The sequence below is a fragment of the Mchenga conophoros genome, linkage group LG6, assembly GCF_057382185.1.
Source record: "Mchenga conophoros isolate Kocher_MC1m ecotype Shallow Benthic linkage group LG6, M_conophoros_male_GT1.1, whole genome shotgun sequence".
NCBI classification, from domain to species: Eukaryota; Metazoa; Chordata; class Actinopteri; order Cichliformes; family Cichlidae; genus Mchenga; species Mchenga conophoros.
In genome coordinates, this window is record NC_140531.1 from 38,601,650 (window position 1) to 38,619,820 (window position 18,171).

The following is an 18,171-nucleotide window of genomic DNA, read 5'->3' on the forward strand; positions in this document are numbered from 1 at the left end:
GCATATCTTTGTCCACTACATCCATGAACCTGGATGTAGTGGATAACAATTTTTTTTAATGAGCCCATATTTTCATATGTGAAAAAAATAAAGTTTGAAAAAAGGAAATCTGTGAGAAAAGTACAAAAAGCTTGGGCTGCTGGGAGATCTTCCATGTTCCTGAATTGTTTTCCTTGATGATGCTTACACATCATGGATCTTTGCATAATCTTGTGTAGTCTGTAGTCTGTTTTTTCTCCTGTTTATTATCTTACTATGCTTCTTTTTTTATCCCTCAGCCCCATGCTGAGGTTACCCCTAACTCACTATGTGCATCATCTTTCACTCCATAAAGGTGTTTGTATGTTTGAGTTCAAAATGCTGGATTCATTATGAGTGAAGAACAAAAACTGAACGCATACTTGATGCACATTTAATTGCAGATGACAACAGTCATTGCTAATTGTTGGGACCCTTATGCGCTCAAGTTTCCATCAAATAGCATTTAAATTAGCACAAAGTGGTTCTGAGTCATTGCCATTATCCTGTGATGAAATATTTCTATTCCTTTATCCATAATGTGCCGAGTGACTGGTTTGATGAAAACAAATAAATACAATTCTATGGCTTTCAGATTCAACAAACGGGAGAATTTAGATGGATTTTTTTTAACCTGTACACTCCATGGGAACCATCAAAACACACAATTATCCCCACTGTAGAGGTATGGAGTCTTCAAGAATCTATACACAGCTATACATTCGTCTTACTAGTGTATCTGTTACCAGACTTGCCTACTACATTAAAATGCACCATAACATATTAATATTTTTTATAACATATTGATATTTTTACTTAAAGTCCCTCTAGGTTGTCCAGCTGCGAATACTGTAATTTGTAATACTGTAATTTGGACACGTGACCCACATAGGCTGTTTATTTTTGTGGTTTTATAGCAATAGAGCTACTGCTGTTTGGGGATACTTAACAAAACAGGTGGAAATGAAAAGATTAAGTACAACATGCAAACCTAGCCTTGGATATTTCAGGAGGTGAAACACAAACGTGCAACACAAACGCCAGTAGAGGGCGAAAGGGGACAATTTAGTTATCTCCACTACTTCTTTCTTATTTTAAGCCAGCTGGTCGTGTGTCGTGTGTGGCTTCCCAGTTTAAATAAAGCACAGGAAGGTTTTTTGTTTGAACCCAGTCCCCCCGCCCTGTTTGTATATCAGTATTCGGCATATTTGTATGGCAGCACTGGATGCGCGCAAGCGGACAAAAGATACAAAGAGATGCAGGTGTGCAAACAAGAGGGAGCTCGCGCCGTACGTTTCTTTGCTGTTTGTTTTCTCGTTAATGTCGGAGTCTGACATCACTGCTGAAAGTTCCTGTGAGTGTTTCAGAGAGAGAGAGAGACTGGGGAGGGTGAGGTGGGGGGGGGAGAGAGACTGGGGTGGGTGAGGTGGGGGGGAAGAGAGACAGATAGAGAGGATTACCGTCGCCTAAGCTGTGCGCGCCTCACCCCATCCGCATCACACGCGCTTACCTGCGCGGGGACTTTCGTCAAACGCAACTTTTGCTTTCTGTGGGGGATTTCGAGCCTCTCGTTGCCCACACCCAGGTGATATGGATTAACTGCACTTCTTCGAGGTGCGGCGGGGTTTTTTGCGGCGCTTTTCGAAGTTGTTCCACGTACAGGACGGTCGGGACGGCCCGCCCTGCGCTCAGGAGGGGATTAGAGAGCGGAAACCCGCTACTCGGTAAGGTCTTTACACCTACAACCAACCAGGATGAACACTGAGCACACATAGAGGTGCTAGAAACATTTTCTGTGCACCGATATTACCTTTATTTCCCTTACGTGCATGAGCGCAAGCTCTCGAAGCAAATTAGACGGTGCTTTGGCTCAGTTGGCTGGACATTTGTTTTAAAAATCAAATAAGAAAAAAAACTTGCTTATTGTTAGCCTGCTAGTTTCACAGTGCAAAGAAAAGTAAAGGTTTAATTTTCAATTCATGTTCTTAATTAAAAAAGTTAATCTGCCACATTTAGAAGTCTCATTAACTTCCTCCGATCTTTCCCCTTAAAACACACGCAGCTTAAAGAGTGCAGGTGAAAGATGGCACCCATTCACAGCGTCACCTGTTTAAATCCATCTCAGTCAGATTAATGGAGGGGCGGAGGCAGGTGGATGAGGGATTTTTTTTAAAGCTTCAGCAACAATCTGAGACGTAGACTGTGTAGAAAGGGCTGGAAGGCGTCCCTAATGTTCCACAAGTTCCACTCCATTCATTAAAGAGACATTCCCAGGCTGCTTTTAAAGCACTGGGAGTCGCTCAGTTTCTGTGTTCAACTGCTGCTAAAGAATTGATGAATAAACTAATAGTGCATAGTCTGTGTGAAATGAAAATGTGTTTTACTAATGCATCACTGCAACCAGAAACACACACACACACAGCTACATGCATTTTACAGTAAGATGTGTCTCCAGATATTTTGCTGCATCATGCTTCAGCCTTCACAGAGACTGGGCTGATGCCACTGTGTTTGGCTTATAGGTGGCACAGTCTGCTGCTGCTGCTGGACTGTGAGTCCCAAAATCGATTCGTTTCGTGCAGACACACTAATACAAAGCCTGCCCTGATGCTCAGGATTGAAACTGAAGAAGACTGTGGGGCCGACTGCGTTGTGATGGCTCTCCCGGGCTTTACTAATTTATGATGTTATTTTTAGGCTTGACTACATTTTTGATGCTGCCTATTTGTCAAGTTTAATAGCGAGTGAAAACTCGGGTGTGTCCGTCAACCTCTCTGTGTGCACACGTGCCTAAACTTGATCAGGCAAAAATGGTGTGTGGGGATACTTCAAAGGCCTTTCGGCACTTTTGTTCTGTCATTGAGGTTTGGTGTGTAGTACTGTTCAAACCATTAAAAAGTGCTTAAAATGACATTTCTCACCTATACTGAGAAGAAGCACACTCTTCAACTTTAGCTCCAAATGTAATCTCCCTCAGCTCCTCCTTCACAGTCAGAGCCTTAAATCTTTACAACCAGCTAAAAAATATGAGATGGATTTTCAGCCCGAGATGGGACTTTTTGAACCCTCATTCCCAAAACTCAGCTGTCTTTCTGACTTCACATTGTGCTGTAGTTAAGCTACTTGAAACGTTGAAAGAGATAAATCCTTTCAAAAGGCTTCTCCAAACATCTGAGAATATGAAGGCGTTGGAAAATTAGAAGCAAAGAAAGCGAAAAACTCCCCAGCTTCTTACTGCAGAGAGGTGAATCTCAACCTCGGGATGGCTGCTCTAATGAGGTCTAAAAGGTTTTAGGTCAACCCTAATCTCCTCTGCCATAAAGACGGCCCTTTTAGACACGTTGGCTTCAGTGTGAAACACCTGATTAAAGAGTTTTCCAGCAACAGCAGAAGTAGTTCTCTAAGCGCTTTTACTGTATCAGAGGCTTTCCATCATTTCTTCTTTTTTTTTTTAATTCATATTTTTATTAAGGTTTCAAAAGCAGGCATTCACAGTATGTACATTATGTAAGCATTCTTCATACTTAGGTTATCTGCCTTAAATACTGAAATAGTATTTTAATTTACATCCAAGTCATAAGGGAAGAATACTTACAACGATAGAAGTAATTGAAACCATCACATAATCCGAAAATCAAAAAACAAAAAACAAAACTAACAAACCTAAGAAAAGAGAAAAAAAACAAAAAAACAAAAAACAAAAAAAAGAAACAAAAAACAAAAAAACAAAAAACAAAAAAAAACACGGATGTGTTGGTATGGGGTGATCCTATAAATATATATACATACATCATAATTATTGGTTTGTAATAGTAAAATCTGGCCTATGAGGCGTGATATATTTAACCCAGTTTTCCCAATATGATGTAAATTTCTCCAGCTTGTGGTTAACAGAAGCTGTTATCTTTTCCATGTTATAAATTTCCATTGTGATTTCCATCCATGTACTTATGTTTGGGCTCTCTGGGGATAACCATTTTCTGGTGATATTCTTTTTACAGGCCACCAATAAAATATTTATTAAATGTTTATCATATTTAGGCCATTCCTGAGGTATATATCCAAAGAACATAGTCTTACTCTCGAGAGATATTTCACGTTTAAAGATATCCTGTAAGGCATTATGTATTTCTCTCCAATAATCCCTCAAGATTGAGCAGTCCCAGAAAATATGGTAATGATTTGCACTTTGATTTCCACAGTTCCTCCAACAAGCAGGGGGTTATCATCATAATGAGACTTCTGAGAAGGTGTTATAAAGTATCTAATTAGGCACTTCCAGCCAAATTCCCTCCACTTTTGTGAGCTGGTACACATCCACTGATATCTCCATATTGCCGTCCATTCTTCCTCTAATATTTTTATCCCTCCTTCCTTCTCCCATTTTGTTCTAATATATGAAGTCGAATGTGGTTTCAAATCCATTAGACCCTTATAGAGACATGATACAATTCTATCAATAGTTTCTGAGTTATAGCTTTTTATAAACAGTTCCATCAAGCGTGTGTTTATCATTGTTACGTTTCTCATCTTCGTGTCGGCATAGTGCCTTAACTGCAGATATCGATAGAAGTCTTCTTTTTCTAATGAAAATGTTTTTCTAAGCATGTCAAAGCTGAACAATTTTCCATCCTTCATTATACTGCACAGGGCTGTTATGCCCTTACCTGTCCAGTCCTTGAATCTAGAATCCAGTTCATTAGGTTTGAACTCTGAGTCGTAAGCACACCATTTAAGAACTGTAATATTGGTCTCGAGTTTATATTCCTTTATAATAGTTCTCCATGTTTTAAGGGTCCTTTTCACCCACATGTTATCAGTATTTTTTATATAGGTTTGTAAATTATTGTCAGCTAGAGTTGCCTGAATAGGTATAGACAGCATTTGTTCCTCAATGGTTTTCCATTGGGCAGTGTATGATTGGTTACACCAGCATATTATTGCTCTCATCTGCGCTGCAAAATAATAATATCTGAGGTCAGGGAGGCCCCATCCTCCCTTTTGCTTAGCCAGCTGTAGTGTTTTAAGGCGAACCCTTGGTCTTTTACCTTGCCATATATATCTAGATAACATTTTATCCCACTCATTAAATTGACTTTGGTTAATCTCTATTGGTAGGGTTTGAAATAGATACAAAAATCTTGGCAATACATTCATTTTAATAGAATCAATTCTTGAATTAAAACTAAAGAAAGGGGCTTTCCATCATTTCATACTGGATAGGGAGGATCACATGCTGACAGCTGTCTGTCTGCTGAGTTAGTAGAAATTTTTCTTACTTCAGATCTGATCTTCATTTGAGTGTTGGTGGGATTCTGGTCAGTTTAGCATAATGGGATGTGGTGTTTCAGTTGTGGGATTACACTTGAGTATATTATTACTGCTGCAAAACAAAAGATATACAGAGCGTAACATGCCATTCATTTTAAAGCACATAAACATAAAATATATGTCTCATTGTCTATTATACCTGTGTTTATGTACCTCCAGCTGGTGTATGAACAAAAAACATTATCACCTTTAGTCATTAGTCCTTGAGATTTGCATACATTTGCCTCTGACAGATATTTAATATTGGATTTTCTTCTATAAATAAATAACCAAATCTAATATTTATGATTTCTTTGTTTAATTTGTTTTTTTTTTAGTTCTTTTAGAAGAAGATCTGATGATGTTTTAGAACCCATGTATGGAAAAATGTATTTTCCTGCAGTAGTACAATTAAATATGACATGACATTATTAATCATAAAGAGTATTTTAAGCTTTTTCTTAGGACTCACTCCATTGTCTTGTTGCCTGGAGCCGTCATACAGCTGTAGAAAATTTACATTTCAGCACTTTGTGACAGTTTACAGCACAGGCAGAGCAAGCTGACAGACACGCATATGTTTGCATGTTTGAGCTTAGAGACATAAGGTCACTCAACTTTTGGCTGAATGTCACAGTTTTGTCCAGTATATTGACACTCACCATGTCTCACACGCATACTGTGACGCACTGAAAAGCCACCAAACATCTAACAGATAGGACGAGAGTTGGGTCAGAGCAGTTTGAAATGCAACCAGTCGATTAGGACAAATTAACTTTTGACATTTGTGATGCAATTGATTGTTTTTTTTAAGTAATTGGAATACTTTGGATTACTAAATTACTATATCTCATACCAGAAAAAGAGGGACGTTCTATAGATAATAGTTTTGTTTAAACCTCTCAAAACATTTTTAGTGAAGATAATTTTTTTTATTATTGTTGTACTTTTGTTTACTCATGAATAGTATGTCTGACATTTTTTGTCGAGTTCCTTGCTTTGTGGCAGTACAAAAAAACCCTGCTGGTTATAAGCAACAACTATCAAGATCTGTGGGGTATGCAGGTCATGGAAGCAAAACTTAAAATAGCACACAAGGAACACAAGCTAACCAAAATAAAACAAAGTTTAAACACAGATACAGACTTAGACACACAAACTTGACATACACAAAATGTAAGCAAACATGGAGACATGAGCTACTACATACATGGGATGCCAGGAAGGACACACAAGACTCAGATGAACAAGAGATAACTAAGATACGAGAGTAACTAGAAACATGAAAAACGAAACTAGGAAACACTGGAAATACTGAACTAGATGACGAAACAATGAGAAACTAGAATACACTCATAATAATAACTCAGACTTGGATAAAGAACACAGAAAGTCAGAACACAAGAAAAAACTGAGGAACCGTGACAGCAGTAGTTACTCCTAAATAGTCCTCCATTTCTGCAAAAATGTGCGGCGCAGGACACCATATTTTAAAGATGTAAAGAAAATGTTATCAACTAATCCTCAGTCATGCAATTCTAATTACTAATTATATATAAAAAAATACATAATATGGCATGGGTATTTTTTTGTAATGAAACTACATTTAAACACTACGCATACTATGCAATTCTATGTATGAATGACTTGAAGGTTGCAGCTGCCGACTTAAAGTCACATTCTCCCCAGAAATGAGTTTCTTAAACATTACTTCTCTTGCAAGTTGACTACGCAAAATAAGATCTGCAGTTTGACACTTTTGAGCTTGTCAGCACAACACAGGCTTTTCTTTATTCACATAAAATCTGGAACCTATGAGCTAGAAGTGTGATGTGATGTCACTCTTATCCAGTAAAGCGTAATAATAATCTGGTAACTTGAAGCCTGATTTGCACAGCCTGTGCTTTTAAAATTAACTTAGTTGTTAGTTAGCCCTGGGTAATTAATTCAGTTTTCTGTTATTTGGCTTCCAGCAATAAAGGAATAAAGAAAAAAAGATGATTGTGCAACACTTGAGTTTTTTTTTTATCGTTTTGACTCTATTTTCTGTACAGCTGTGTGCTTTCACCCCTCCGAAAAACTGAAACTTGCTCAGCTTTTGCTTCAACTGTCCCCAAGATGACTGCAAAAGAGCCTTATATCATCAAGACGTTTCTTGAAGGAGGAAAAGTGAGAACTTTTACATGGATTGATCAGCAGTGGCTCATCAGTGGTAGCTGATGTTGCACAATATTCATCTACCAGATCTTTGAGGGTCTCTCCTGCAGTTCAGTCTTAATAGTGTGCTGTAGAAGTGTATTACCGCCTACTCCCTTCCTTGGCTAGACTACCATATAGGCGCCTTCAAGGTCTGTTGTTGCCTCGTGGTAGTGGTGTTGTGGCTGGTGAGCATAAGCAAATGCTCTTTTGAGATAGGCTTCACAGTCCAACACAATCACAACATTACATAATTATGGGAATAGACTCATTAAAAACAAAATATTATTCAAAGTGGAGTGTTTTTATACATCTGAGCTGTCTACAGGGGTCGGCACAGCAACTGTAAAGAGTAAATATTTGTTTCAAATGGATGGACCCAACCAACAAAAGTAACTACTGACAAGATCAGGTGAGCCATTTTAAAAAGCATCATCCTCATTAAAGGACTTAAGTTACCCAATGCAGCCTGCTTAAGTGGATAATCAACATAAAGTGATGTCAGGAACAGGAAGTGATGTCACTATTTGTCTCTTTCTCACAGATAATTCCTCTCAGTTTGGTGTGTTTGTCTTCCTCAGAAATATCTCTAAAATTCCTCTAAAAGAACGGCTGGTCATCTGGCCAGTTATCTTTCAAGAAGTGCAGCAGAAACAATGCATTTATTTAAATATCACAGCAAAGGTCAACATGTTCTGCCGCACATATTGGCTGTCGCACACTGGCGTTCGCTCTATTTACTTTTATGTAAGGCTAGCTCAGCAAATAATACTAGTGCATTAAATAGATGGGGAGCATAGATACTGGCTTTGTGTATAAGCCATCAGATAGCTTGTTAGCACTGGCAGCTTCGAGGCTGTCAACCTGCTAGTACACCAGCTCTGAGGCAGAACAGCAGAGCTGTGTTGCCCCAGGTACATCTCTGCACACACAATAGGTGACAAAGAAGCTTATTTAACACTTTACACTCTGTACCAGCAAGAGACGATGTCCTTAAGAGAGAATTTAACTTACTAGAAATCCTAATTCAGATACATAAGTGAAACAACATCAGCTGAACAGGTTCATTGATAGTATAACATTATCCTGGTTCTTAATTATTTCAAATTTTTGACCTAATTTTATGACAACAGTAGGTAATAAGACACATTAGTTATTTTAGCAGTTGTATTTTTGTATGGAAAAAAGAATGGCTCAAACCCTGCAGTGATGGTAAAGATGCATTACCCTAGGTAGCCTTCTATGGTAACTTTTTTAAAAAAAACCTTCATTTAACCAGAAGAAGGAAGTCTTAAGATTAAAATTCTCTTTTGTCAGACTGCCCAGATGTAGATAGCATAAACCAGCATTCCTGGAGAAAATCCACACAAGCACAAGTGGACATGCGAACTCTACATCCAATGGCCCCACTTGGGTTTGAACTCAGGTTCAGCCTTTCTTGCTTTGAGCAAACTGTGCTAACTACTTAGTCACCATGTTGTGTGCATGTGCACCAACCTGAATGTAGAACAGACATTTATTTTAAACTGCATGTCTTGTTTATTATTGTGAGGAAAATGTGGTTTGCAACAAAGTGCACAGCAACTGGGAATAAGAATTAGCACCTGTAAGCACAAGGCTTTGTATCTCAGCTGGAAAAGGAAGGATTGCCCAAGTGGCAGAGTTTTAAGTACCTTGGAGAATTTCCTTTGAGGGAGGAAGACTGGAAATTGACAGACAGATTAGCAAAGCATCCGCATTACTGCAGGCAGCTGTAGCGAAGGAAGAGCTGAGCCCAAAGGAGCAGCTGTTGCTTTAGTCTTCGATCTGTGTTCCTACTTTTAACCCTGGGCATTAGCAGTTGGTGGCAATATTAAAATTGATCAGGAGTTAGGTTTCTGGGTAGATATGAGGAGATCTGCCATTTCAGAGGGGTGCAGGGTAGACTCTCTGCTGATGTGATTTGAACATCTCACTTGGATGCACTAGGCATACCCAGCTGGAAGGAGACCCGAAGCAGACCCATAAGCTGGAGTTCATCTTTCCAGGAAGAGTTAGAAGCGGTGGTGTATGACAGGGAGATCTGGGAACCGATGTTTCTTAGATTAGTGCTGTATCTACTCTGGATGAAAAGCAGAACAAGGACAGATGGTTGGAACGTTTTCTCATGCAGCGTATGAGACACACAACCACACCTGCATGCACAATAGGGGTGGGGGGAAAAATCGATACTGTCTAGTATCGTGATATTTTGTTCATTCATTCATTCATTCATTCATTTGTTCATTTTCAGGCACAACAAATACCTATATTGAACATAAAATACACAAAACAAAAAACAAAAATTGCCTGAAAAAGGAGTGGGACGAAGAAAACTTATTAAATCCCACCCCTATACTCACTCATCAACAAAAAAAACAATAAACTTCCCGCAGCTACGCCCATCATTGCATACAGACCCATCAACAGCCCCGGGCACATACAAGCATCTCAACGGCAGCTCGCAAACAACAATTAGAGCCTTCATAACTGAATACAGAATATATAAATTATAAATTGCATTACCACAGGTAACAGGCAGTAATAATTACAAGTAACAAACACACATACATATACATACATACATACATACATACATACATACATACATACATATATATCTACACACACATGCACGTATATATACATACATACGCACACTCTTCTTTCTTTATTTTTTTTTATTTTTTATTTTTTTTCTCTCTTGGAATCCATACCAGCAATGGTAAGAGGACAGACATTACAGAGCACACTAAAAACCATCATTGAGTATACTGTGACCAGACCAAATGTTTGTAGAGGAATTTAAATCTATGAATATTTTTGCATTGTTTCAATTGTAAACTCAGACTGTTCCAGATTTTCACACCACATACAGACACACAATTGTTTGCTAATAATGTATCGATACAGGGACAGCAGAAATCGATATTTTGACTTCAAAATGCTCTGACTTCAGAGCATGTTGATCAGCTCCCTTTTCTGAGCAAGAATCCTGACATTCCTTCACTGTCCAAATGTGTTTAACTTTTTTTTTGGCAGCAATAAACATGACAGTTTACTTATTTTAATTTAAGACATGTTTTATTTTAATTAAGTTTAAAACTTTTTTAATTAATGTAAAATTATATTTTGTTTTAATTTACTTTCAAATTCTTCAGTTGCTGAATGGGCTGCATAGTTTTCATAAATTGCATAGTTCAGAATAGCTATAATTGTACCAGATGGTTGCATTCAGTTAAGTTGGACTAGACTGTAATACAAACCGTTCAGTTTGTCAGCAATAAAACTGACTGAAATGAGAGAAAGACTGAGTGTGAGACTTTGATATTAGATAAAATGAATATTGATAAAGTTTACCTTTATGTACAGAATTTGAATATCGCAAAATATTTTTGCAATAAATTGCAATAATATCGTATCGTGCGTTAAGTATTGTGATAATATCGTATCGTGAGTTGTATGGTTAATGTTTTATTTGGGAACAGAATGGTGTGTATGTGTAAGTTTGGTGATGGAGTTTTTATTATGAATGAATGATGAATTTTTATGAATTATTATGTCTACTTTTTTATGTTTAAGGACAACAGATGGAAATTAGCCTTTGGCTATAATCTGGCATGTTTACATTCATATATATATATATATATATATATATATATATATATATATATATATATATATATATATATATAATTTTTTTTTTATTTTTATTTTTTATGTTCATTAACATGCACTGTCCTAAATAAAAAAAATAAAAAAAATAAAATGGTGATTCCCACCTCTAATGCACAATGCTACACAGTCACCCAAAGTGTCACTTAACAATCGTGGGGTTCCACACAATCCTGGTAAGTGTGTGAACTCCTAATTGCATTCTGTCCCCACTGCTACCCTTCAAGCTGTGAACATAATTCATTAATGTCAAGAGGAGAAAGGAAAGAAACAAAATTAATGAGAAAACATAAACAGGGCACCAGCTCCCTGGGTCTAACAGGCCTCCCATATGCTGTAAAGCTAATGCAGAGGCCCACGTTTGTGTCCACCCTAAGGTCGTTTTCTGTGTGTCATGCCAAGGCTCTTTTTACTCAGCTTTCCATATTTGCTCCACCATCCTATCCCAGTAAAGGCTAAAAAGCACCCTAAAGTATTAAAGCATAAAGAGGCCAGTACACCTACCGTCTATAAGAAAATATTTTGTGTTTTAACGTAGGTTGTACACTGACCGTCAAATGTAAATGCTATTAATTAGAGATCTCTAAACTTGAGCGAGTTTGTTTTTGCAGCCTCTGTGAGCCAATTCTACGGTTTTACTGTGGTGAGACAAAAAGTAAAAGTCAAACTGTAACTGTCTATATGCCTGAGCAGCCAGGCAAAGGAAAGGAACACTTGGACGCTTCTTGCATAAACCCCACCCACCCTTTCTCAGAGGGCTTGAGCCCATGTGTGACATCATGGTTATAATTATCATGAAGATGCCATTTTTGTTTGTTTTTCCCAAGCAGTCAGAAAAATATCACACCTTTGTTTAAGGATTTAAAAGTATTATCTAAAGCTGCACTGTTGCCCACCCACATGAAGGTTCTTTTTAAAAACACTCTACATTTTCTCAGTAGGGTTAGAGAGAGCCCTCCTTGTGATTATTCCCATTGCAACTAAAGACAGGATTGTTTTCTGAAGCATGAGGTGGTGTACTTGCCTACACCATATAAAAATAATTTTAATAGGGTTTTCGGGTGGAGCTTCACATATCAGAACAAAGTGACAGTGACACCCTCAGGAATTCTGCAAAGACCTACCATCTCACTTCCCATATTAAAAGCTAGATCATCATTCTGCCACATTCTTGCTGATGTTTGCAGTTTTGCTTAAATGTGGCTCCCATTCAACAGCCTTCCCCACCCATATCCATCTGGACCAATTAGTGTACACAGCATTCATCAATGAATAAAACAATATGAAATTTAGTCTTCATCACAGAAATGAGCCTGCTGCAAGTCAGCTTTGGTTATGAAGGACCGAGATGAAACATACATATGGTTTTCCTGCCTCTTGCAGAACGTTGCACTGTTTCACCCTGTTCCTCTCCAGAAACATCTTTCCTCTTACCTGTGTTTCCTGAGAATTGTGACTTTCATAATGGTGTAAAACAACTTCTCTTCAATCAAGATCGCCTGACAAGCGAACCTAAAACCAGATTTAGAAATTATGAAAAACATAATGAAATATTCAAAATGAAGTGTTTTGTGTTTCTGAGGTATCAATTACATAATCACTGGAGCACAGAGTAGGCAAACCGGATGTTCTCCATGCCCGTCAAACCCTAACCCTCTTGATCCCTTTTATTGCTCACATTTCTCTTTCTCATCTTTCTGTTCTTTGCAGCCTCATGCGTTTTCTCTCTCTCCTCATTCTGTCTTCCTTTGTGTGCGTCGGTATGCCTGTTAGTTGTTGGTAGAGTGAAGTGGCTGCATTATCTACATACATTATTGATGCTTGCAGCACTTTAACACACACATGCACAACCACACACACACACACACGCACACACAAAATCCAGCTTACCGCTCACATAACAAAAACTTACATACAGTTATACAATCACACACACATACAGTCACAAAGAGCACACGTAGCCTCACTTTTGAATGAAAAAGTGAGTGACAGCGCACACATGTTGTCGTTTTTTTAAAACAGCTGATTCCCTGTTTTAAGAAAAAATGAGGAAATTGTGACATTCTCAGACTAAAATGAATTCACAGTCACATGCTGGGCTAATAGGTTAAGACATGAATAGAAAGTGAGCGTTATGAAAGAGAAGAGACAGAAGGATTATAATTTGAGTAGCAGTGAGTTGGAGATGGGAATAAGGGAGGGAGGGGACAGAAGAGTTCCCAGCATCTCTTTTCCCAGGGCTTTGTGAGGGCCTCATTAAATATGGATGGTGTTTGGATCAGAGCAGGGGTAAGTGGGACTCCACAAACAGCACATGCAGCCGATGCAGGCAGCCCCATCCTGCTGTGATGGAGCTCGGTGTGGTTTTTTGCTTCATCTGTCTCTCCGTACTCCTCCTCCCTTGATTCAGTTTACTGCCCTCAACCCTTTTGTCCAGCCCCTGTCGCTGCCATCATGTGGCACTGTCTGTCAAACTCTTCTTCTTTTTCTCTGCTTGTCTGTTTTTGTCTTTTTCTTAGACTCATTTTCTGTCTTCCGCCTCAGTGCCCCCCACTCTCATTCCATCTCCAGTTTGCTTGTTTTTCCCCATGATTCACCGATCTAAAAGGAAAGCTTTCCTCCATTATTCACACCCTAATCGTAGTTTTTCAGATGAGAAGATAAAAATCATGTTTCAAATTGTCAATAATATTACAATGCTGAGAGACTCAGGCTCCAACAACCCTAACTCTTAATTCTGATTCATGCCTGTCGTCAGGAGATGAAGACACGTCACCCTGGTCTTCTTCAGTGGAGTGATGGGCGAGCAGCGAGGGCAGCGGGACTGTAACTGGCACCTTCATGGAGCCCTGATACCCAGGGCAGAGAGCAGGTGTGTGAATGTCTGTCTCTCTAATACTGAAATGAAACAGATTGTGTTTGTGTATGTGATTTGTGTGTGCACACAACAAAAGATGGCAATATTAGAGGATTTAAAGACTGTGGGATAAACACAGTGAGACAGACGCACAGTGGAGAGGTAAGTGAGCAGTAAACTAGTGTCTGTCTAGTTTAGCCAGTGTGTTACTCCAAACAGACCTGTAAGGCTAAGGTGAAGCTCAGTCTAATCTGGCTCAGCAGGAGTGACGCACAAACTCCCTGTCACAGCCTGCAGACACACTCTGTAATCCCATTTGCCTACTCTGCGCGCCTGTGTGTCTCTGTGCGTGCAGTAAGAGTGTTAGGCAAAAGTTGTAAGTAATGCATGTTTCAGAATTTACTATACTCATCGTGTATGCATAGCTAATTTAGTTAACGTTCCAAAAATACAGAGAAGTCACAGGGAGGGTGCATGGGCGGATGGATTGTTCTGTGGAGTGCCAAGACTTGAGTTTGCAGCTTTTCTCTAGACCAGGGATGTTAAACTCATTTTATGTACACAGTAACCTGTAGGCCCACCTATAATCAAGTAACCTGTACACAGGTTACTTTGATTATAGGTGGGCCAGACTGGCGAAACTTCCCTTTCTGTCAGTGTAAAGTTTAACTATACATTTAATTCCTGAGATATTTTATTAAAGGAAAAAGAAGTGAAGGAAAGAAATGTGTCAGCACAACTATTTGGGCTTAAAATGTAATAAATAAATATGTAAAACTAAAGAAGAAAGTAATAGTAGCGCATTGGGCAGTGTCCTGTAATTTTAAAAGTCCCAGAACATGTCCTTTTGAAATTTCTTTAGCCCAAAGTAAAACAACAGGAGCCTTTCAGTTATTTAGTTACTTTGGTATAGTGTGAAAAGCTGTGGGGAAGGTCTTTATCAGTAGGAAAACCTATAAAACGTATTAAAATAGGTTTAAAAGTCAAAATATTTAAGCCCTACTTAACATTTTCTAAAGCAATTTAGGGGCTAGAGTTTTCCCGGACCAGTTCTGGTCCCTGGGCCTTATGTTTGACACCCCTGCTCTGGACATTTTGAGTGAATTGTGTTTTTGGATAATATTATTTATGTCATTATATTTCTTTAAGACTACAAGTGCCATCTGACTTTACAGACAAATTATTTTTTTTAGCTCAGTTCAGTTATATTAATGTAGCACCAATTCAGAACACAACAGTTGCTTCAAGGTGCTCGGTCTATTCCCAATGCTAACATGTTTGCTGTGTCAAAGCTACAAAATGTTTAGTGGTTATTACAGTGTTTCCCACACTTTAGTTGGCGAGGCCACCCAAGTATATTATCAGACGCCTGTGTATATTTTGTGACTTATTTTGGATTATTTGTATTTTCCACTGTATTTTGAGAGTTCAGTCTCTGCTCACAGCCTTTCCTGTCAACAGCAGCCACAGTCTTTTGAGAGACAAGAGACTGTCGTGTAGGGGTGGGTAATATAGCTTCAAAATGATATTGCAATGCTTCAGTAAATTTGCAATAAATACATTTTCAGTGATAAAAAAAAATCAAACAAAATAACAAAAAAAAAAATACTGCGCAACAGTTGGGGAGTGCAGATTAAAGGTAGCAGGATTTAATAGTGCAAGTATAATCAAAGACATTTTCCATCCTTTTCCAATGAGTTTTTGCGTTGTTTTCCGATGTCTAAGGAGCTTAGAAAGAAAAGTGTCTGGACTTCTTTAAGTTGCTTGAAGACGTTTCACCTCTCATCCGAGAAGCTTCTTCAGTTCTAAGATCAAATGGTGGAGAGTCCCATATTTAAGCCCTATGGGAGTGTCCTCCCAGGAGCACAATGGACCCCCTAACGATCCTCTACCTAATCGCACAAGCCAAGGTGTGAAAAGGTCACAATCAGCCAAGGTTTCAGGTGAACTCATCGGCTGTATCCCAATTCAAGGTCTGTAGCCTTAAAGTACGCAGCCTCAACGATCCTCAAGGGCCGCGTACTTAAAGACCGCTAAGGCCGGAAGTGCAAGGCTTGTGAAATGGGACGGTCTAGCCTCCGTTGCACTGCCCAGGTTGCCTACCAACCATGATACTAACAGCTGGAAACGTGTCATACAGCTTTGTTTGGACAGAAATGAAGGAGAAAATCTTTTGTTCATTTGTTTGTTTCTTTCTACATGAGCTTTGATCATTCTCTGTAGGATTAAGCTCAGCTATTGAACGGCGTATATTTTAAAGTAGAGGCTTTAAAACCAAGTTAGTACAAACGTCACTAATGTCACATAACTTTGCCGACATGTGGCCAACAGTAATGTTTTAATGTTCTTCGTTATTAAACATTTGCACATAAATAAGTGACATAATATTCAGTACTTACTTAAAGTTTACTCTTCGGGCACCCCTCATTCCCCGTTTTTTTTCGGCAAAATTATCCACACCCACCGCCGCGCTATGCATTCTGGGATACGTTGGGCCACGAAGTCTACACTGCCACAGCCTTAAAATTCAGGGAAATGAAGGACGCATTTCAGGGCCGCATTTCGAGCAACCTTTGAATTGGGACAGCCTTCGGCGCGCCGCTGTGACGTAATCGGCCTTGAAACGCGTACTTTAAGGCTGCAGACCCTGAATTGGGATACAGCCATCGTGAAACCTAGCCCCACCCTATCATGTGATTTCCTAAGGTCAGAAGGCCCAGGATGTGAGTGGGCGTTAAGGCGTCTGGAAAGGGATCTCAAAACTGGATTATAGATGGGAGACAGTTGGTGTCATAAACCACCGCCTCTGTTTTATGAGGATCATTCACAGTGGACATAGATGGCTTCTTTCACTCCTCTTTCAAACCATCTGTCTTCTCTGTCCAAAATGTGAACATTGGTGTCCTTGAAGGAATGACCTTGGTCCTTTACGATGACCTGGATGATTGAGATGTTGTTTTCTGATAATCCTGAGGTCAGAGTGTGAAGTTGCTAAACTGGTTAACACTTTAGTTTAACAATAATTAAACTTATTTAACCTTATAACAATACAGGAGCTTCACAGTAATGTCCAGAATAAAATGTTTTCTACCTGGGATGTTGTATCTGGGGTTGACCTTTTTTGCTAACTGCTTTTAGGACTTTTACGACCATTTGGTTTGGAATCCTATCCTAGACCGATCAGTATGTAACCGCATCCATGCACAGTTTGCTTTGGCTCTCAACACAGCCCCAGAGCTATGATGATGCTTGGTGGTGTCATTTATTTACTTTTTTGTTGCACATCACTGGCTACCAGTGTCTCCACCTTTACGGTTGTACCTCAAGCAGTGAAACAATTTTGTTGTTTCCAGTTTTCCCAGAACCAGTTTTGTGGTGTATTGTGACGTATTGGAGGCTGTGGAAATGTTGCTCTCAGACATGTGTTAGCTTATCTCTTTGTTTTGCTCATAAATGCGGAGCTTTTCTATGCCATTGATGATTAATAGGACATTTTTATATAACAACTAAGAATGTAGTTTTATTGTCATGGACAGTATATACACACATACATTTTTACCATGATATACATGATATTCTTACATCTAGTATTGATTTAAGCGCAATTGCCACTGAGCATCATCCCCAGAGATTAATGTCACAACCCTCTTTCACATCATGGCTATACTACGATTCCCAGCATTCACCCTAACCATATTTGACTGTTTTTTTGTGGAGGCTTGAAATTTGTACACCACACTGCTTTAAGCTGCTAGTTTTTATGATGTCAAAAATTCTTTAGACGACTTCAATGTTTAACTTGTGTGAGAGGTTGACATGGTTCACATGGAGAAGAAGATGATAGAGGGAAATTCTAATAAGCATCTATTGTGTACAATTAAACGAGGCATCTAATGAAAATAAGCTTTTAATGGCCAAAAAACAAAACCAGGAAACAAAAAGACTGTAAGAATAAAAACGAAATTACACATGAGAAAATAGAACTAAACAGAGTAGGTTTAAATTGCTAGCTATGACAAACATGTGGAACATCTTCTTCACAGAGGAAAGATCACTATAGATACAAACTCTGCAAAGACTAAGCTGCAGGTAATTAA

The 18,171-nt window shown here is 38.8% G+C and overlaps 1 protein-coding gene across 2 annotated transcripts in view; it reads left to right on the forward strand.

Moving 5' to 3' along the window:
- The first annotated feature begins 1,478 nt into the window (after window positions 1-1,478).
- Window positions 1,479-18,171, forward strand: part of frmpd1a (FERM and PDZ domain containing 1a) — a 51,115-nt gene continuing 34,422 nt past the window's right edge. Inside the window, exons 1-2 of one of the 2 annotated variants that reach the window (XM_085277929.1) lie at window positions 1,479-1,742; window positions 13,737-14,089. The gene's annotated coding sequence lies outside the window, so the exon portion shown is untranslated. The remainder of the gene's footprint in view (window positions 1,743-13,736; window positions 14,090-18,171) is intronic. The other variant, XM_085277928.1, reaches the window with a different exon arrangement.